The sequence below is a fragment of the Protopterus annectens genome, chromosome 8.part0 (genome assembly GCF_019279795.1).
Source record: "Protopterus annectens isolate FY-2018-M chromosome 8.part0, PAN1.0, whole genome shotgun sequence".
Classification (NCBI taxonomy): Eukaryota; Metazoa; Chordata; order Ceratodontiformes; family Protopteridae; genus Protopterus; species Protopterus annectens.
The window spans coordinates 1,775,685,139-1,775,691,138 of NC_056741.1; the positions used below are offsets into that span (position 1 = coordinate 1,775,685,139).

Sequence of the window (6,000 nt, forward strand, 5' to 3'; positions counted from 1 at the left end):
CGATTGTAATAGGTTCATAAGCTTCATAGGAAAGTACTAGGCAAACTGCCCTTCCAGTCATTTTAATCCTAGCCAGTTTTCCCTTTTTATGTGTTTGAATTAACCTATCTAATTTGGTTATAAGTTAGCATTAGCCATCTCATGGTTGATAATTATATATTACTCCTAATAAGAGTAACTGGGATCATGCCATTGATAATCTGAGGAGACCCATGCATGGGAAAAATATTTGGGAGATGTCTCTGTCCATTAGTAGTACAGGGAGCAGTCCTGGGGTAAATGTTCTGTTTATCATCCATAGATCAATGTTGTGCTTGAATATGGACAGAGATGAACTTTGTTTTATGTGGATGGGGAGTCTGTTCCAGACCAGTAATATCCTCTGTGAGATATACCTATCACTACAAACTGTTCTGTTGATGTTGCAGAAGAGGTTTAGATCCATAGACTATTTCTGATGCCATTTAACTTGTTTTTTGTGCAGTAAATTAATCAATATTTGGTCAGAGGATTCTCTGTATGCCAAACACAGGTCATCTCTTAGCAGTCTATAGGATAGTGAGTATAGTGACAGGGCTTGAACTGGTCCATGTAGGACATGTTGCTTAGACCTTGTATAATTTTAATAAGGTATCTCTGTGGGCATTCCAGTTATTGCATGTGTCTCCGCATATACATGCCAAACAACACATTATATCCAGTGACTGTCTTGATGAGGACCAAGTAAAGAGAGTCAGTGACATCCCTAAATCTAGATACAGTTCTTTTGTTTATAAGCTGTGCAATACAGAAGGACATTCTTACAGCAATGGGCACATGCTGGTCAAAAGTTAGGTCACTCTGCACATAAGTTCCCAAATACCAAACAATTGGGTCAACTCCTAGGGGTGTATTGTCAATGCTGTAGTTCCCCAAAGTAACCACAAAGGCAGAAATGATAACTACAACAACCAACCAACAAACAAAACTTGCAGTAATTCCAATAAACTAGGCTCCCATAAAACTAAATTGTTTATTTTCCTGTTAAATATTCATCAAAATGTATCAACAGCATACTCAATCATTCCAATAAACACTGCAACTCACACACCGTGAACAACCCAGACACTTCTCAAACTAATACAAAACACTCCTGTTCTTCTTCCTTTCTCCCACAGGGCATACTTAAAACTGACCAACACCCCCTGTCTTCATTATCCGACCTGTATGCACTCACCACCTACATAGGCTACTGTTACTCCTGTTCTCCCTCTACTGGCAACCTCCCCCCAGAGTGCTTAAAATGCATTGCTAATGCTATAGCTTATCCCATCAGCATACTCATCAACCAGTCCATCTCAGAATCCTCCATCCCCACCTTAAGAAAAAAATCCGTAATAACCCCTTACACAAAAGCAGTAAGTGCAATGACATTTCCAGTTACCATCCTTTCGCTATCCTATGCCCCCTATCCAAACTTCTAGAAAAATGTGTAGATAAACAGCTACTTAATCATAAACTTCAAGACAATTTACTTACTCCCACCCAACATGGTTTCAGACCATAACATAGTACAACTACTGCATTAATCACCTTCACAGATACAGTCAACAAAGCCAGGGATGCCGGACTGCTGAACCTCTGAAATATATTTCTTGATTTATCTAAGGCCTTTGATACAGCCTCCCACCCTAAACTACTACAAAATTGTCTACCCTTGGTCTTTCTCCCACAATTCAACAATGGGTCAATAGCTACTTAACAGACAAGCAACAATGTATAAAATGGCCGGGAAGTCTCTCCTACTATCTATCAAAAAACACAGAAGTTCCTCAGGGATCCATTCTTGGGCCATTACCCTTCAACATCTTCATTAACAGCCTCCCACCATAGCTGCCCAATCCAATATGCCAATGATTCCACCATCATCTCCTCCTCCAACAACATAAAACACCTTCTACATCTAACCCAGTATGTCTTCTCTTCCCTCAAAACCTGCCTAAACAAAGCACAGCTCCTGCGGAACCAAAATAAAACCAAACTCCTCCTTTTCACACAAAAAAAATCTCTCAGCCAACTTTAAGATCTTTTCCCTTAACAATACTTAAATAGAAGTTGTATCTCAAGCCAAATTAATAGGAGTAAAATTAGACAATAAGCTTTACTTTGATCTACATATCCACAATGCAATAAAAAAACCTCACTTCAAACTAGGAATGTCCTACCGGCACAAAAACTTCATGAATATAACCACTGAAGACACCCTTGCCACTACTTACCTGCTCCCTTCTATACTCTATGGTGCTCCCATTCTAACAAATGTTCAGATTACACTGAGAACAAACTTGAATCCTGTTATAACAAAATTGCTAAATTTGCAATAAATACACTTTATTAAACACACCACTGTACAGCTCTCAATGCCCTCAACTGGCTCAAACGTCCATACCTCCTAGGCCACCTACAACTCAAAATGGCACACAACGTTATATATCAACCAGATAACTGCCCTGCTCTAAAATCATTCTTCCAAACCTACATACACACCAGGACTCTCCAGTCTAAAGACAAGCAACTAGTAACCCTACATACACCAAACAAAAATGTTGGACAGTGTCTATACTCGTACACTATAGCAAAAATCTGGAATGCCTTTCCCACATACATCACAGTAATAGCAAACCACGAGAATTTTAAACTCATATTAAAAAAATCACCTTCTAGTTACAAGTAGCTGCCCCTGTTCCAAAACAATCTAACAGCACAGTTCCTATTCCCTTCCCCACCTTCCCTCTTTACTCTACTATACTATTCTTCCTTCCTCCCCTCCCCTCCTTCTGCCTTCCCCCTTCTTCAATCTACTTTAGTCTACTACCCGTACTACACTTACTTCCTTATTCCTCTTCAAAGGACAAAGCAGCTAGATTACTGAAATTTGACTAAGAAACTGAAACACTGATTACAAATATTAAGCTCCTCCTTTTCCTTTATTTTCAAATTTGCCGGTAGTCCTACTGATGTATATTAGTTGACTATTTTACCCCTTTTTTAAATGTATAGCTGCAGTCTTCCTAAAAAAATGCCATCTAACTATACAAAACTTCTCAAATTGTATTCCAAAAGTCTATCTAAAAAGAATTACAGTGTTAAACCAACTGTATAAACTTATATCGCTGTATTTCTTGTTTTCTATGTTTGCTGTGGTAATTTCATACTAATTGTCTGCTTTCAATGTTTAGTCTGGTATTTTTATACTAACTGTCTACCTGTAACTTATTGTAATCTACACTCCCATATGTAAATTTAATATCTATTTACTTTATTTTGTAAATGTTTTTACTGTGTGGAGCTTTTGTCCCAGGGCCTCCACTGAAAATGGATCCCTGACCCAGATAGACTTTCCCGGTCAACAAATGTCAAATAAATAAATAAATAAGTTAAATTCTGACAAAGATCAGTTAAGTGATTTCATCCTTAATAGAAGGACTTTTTCAAAACTGACCAAAAAATCCTTATCAAAGAATTTAAATAGTATCATCAATACCAATTAAGCATAATCAAGAAGTTAATGTATTAAAGAAACAAACATCCAATAAATCACCAACCACATAATGAAGTATTACAATATATAAAAATTGTTCACTGATCAGTATATACATAGTAAACACCACTATATGTTAAATTAAGTTAATTGAATATTGTATCACATGACTGTTTCCATAACCCCTTGTTGAAAACGAGAGCAGCTAAATTTTAGAAAGTATTCAGTCATTTTTTAGTCAATAATGATTTCTATGGTATATAACTTAGTAAGGTTTGTGGGCATAGTTTTCATACAGACACAGTGTTCCGTTGGTTTATGTTTTGGTGTGTACAGTGTAGTTGGCCTTTTTTGAATTTAAGAACATCACTTTATTGATACTTTATCCTATCTCAACTCTGGGCCTTCATCTCTGCCTTACCCTTTGGATTTTCACTAATTATGCATCTTCTTCTCACCTTTTCCTCTTACTTCCCTTGTTCCCATCTGTTCTTCCTTTCAAATTATCTCATTTCATCTATCTTCACTTCTCTCATATTGACTATTCTTATTTTCCCAAGTTTAACACAACCTTTATACTACCCTGAAATCATTAATCAATCCAGTGTATTCCACCAATTCATCTCCCTCCATATGAATGCAAACCTTTTCTCTTCATTGATTTGTCTCCAGATATCAGTCCATTCTTTGTTTTCCACCATTCTTCTGAGGTATCTTGGTTTCTTGCAGTTACTTTCTTTATTCCTTTCCTTTACAATAATCTGCTGACATCCATGCAGTGTAATCCACCATGCCCTCTAGTCTATTTCTCTTTATATTCCCCACATACTTTGGAGCATATTTCATCTTCTGCAGTTCTCACATACTAACACCTTCACAGAGACCAGTTTCTTTGGGAAGACGAATATCAACAGCACAGACACCAACCACCACACCAGTACCAAAGCCAGCACCAGTAGCAGAACAAGAACCATGACCACCACACCACCAGAGTCCCAGAGCTTGTCCTTCTTACCAGGTTCCCCCCTACCACAGCCACAGTGAGGAATATTACTACAGCCCACTGAGATTCCAGAAAGCACAGGAGGAATTTCAGAGGTATCAGACCCTATCAACTATCCCCCAGGGAGACTGGAGAACCAAACACTGGACAGGGGCGAGGGAAATATAGTACCTGGGCAATCCCAACTGGAACTCTGACAACAACCCAGGTCCCAGGCTCAGACGGAGGAACTAGCCACAGCCACAATAATAGGTGCTCCACTTACCTGGAACATCTCTGTTTAAGCAGTAACTGAAGATGAAAAAAATGTGTTGTCCAAAGGACTTACTTTTGTACCAAGTTGCAGGAATGAAGTAGCTTAGGTACTGATAGACCTTAAAATGTCTGTGAGGAAGCTTAACTTAAGGGTAAAGTTTCATGGTAAAATTAATGACATTTGAAAAGAATAAGAGATTCAGTGGATTTTTTGAGGAAAATAAAAAACATTACAGTGGAAGCTGACAGTATTTTAACTATCGATGTGGAATCCTTGTACACAGTGCTCTCTCAAATTTACTGTATAACAGCAATTATGGCATCTTTTAAGAAACATAATCAAGGTACACAGGCACAATTGCAAAAGTTAAGCAAGCTGATTAATCTTGTACTAGACTTTAATTTCTTTACTTTTAATGGCAAACACTACAAACAAAAATACTGTATAGCAATGGGGGCTGCCATGGCTCCCAGCATAGCTAACATAGCCCTGGACAAGTGGGAAAAGGACTTTGTGTTAAACAACACAGACTACATGCAACATATCACATGCTATTTACGTTATATTGATGACATCTTTATTGTGTGGGAAGGTGACACCTTGCAGCTTGGATATTTTATTACTTACCTCAATCAGACAACCTCCATCCTGAAGTTAACCTCTTCCCATACTTCAACCACTTTCTTAGATATGCAGATTTACAAGGACACCAACAATAACAGAATCGCCACTGATCTGTTTAGAAAACCAATGAAAGTTAACTTATTACTCCAGTAAATGTCTGAATCCTGCAAAAAACAAGTATAATGTGGTAAAGTCCCAGGGCTATAGATTAGCTAGAATTACTACAGAGATTAAACCATTTTTGAGAAACCTGAACAACTTTGAGAATGATTTTCTAGTTAGAGGCTATGAAAGTCAAATGTTAAAAAATCATCCTGGAACCCATTATAGAACTGAAAAGGACTGAAGCACCTTCACTTAACCTTCCCAGTAGGAGAATGTTAAGAAATTCCACAGAGAATAAGACATACAAAAATAGCTGCATCCTGACATATACTTTGGATTATCACAGTATCAAAAATGTTATTAAAGAAAACTGGACCATTGTCACAGGAAACCCTTTTTCTGATTAAAATCTTAGGTGAAGCCCCATCCTTTGTTTACAGGAAGACCAGAAACATCAGAAGTTTTATTGAATTTACATCTAAACTATATGAG

At 37.5% G+C, this 6,000-nt stretch overlaps 1 long non-coding RNA gene across 1 annotated transcript in view; it reads right to left on the reverse strand.

Moving 5' to 3' along the window:
- LOC122809632 overlaps positions 1 to 5,514 on the reverse strand; it is a 137,251-nt gene extending 131,737 nt beyond the window's left edge. The window contains exon 1 of the long non-coding RNA XR_006365931.1: positions 5,407 to 5,514. This is a non-coding gene — a long non-coding RNA (uncharacterized LOC122809632). The remainder of the gene's footprint in view (positions 1 to 5,406) is intronic.
- Positions 5,515 to 6,000: the final 486 nt, after the last annotated feature.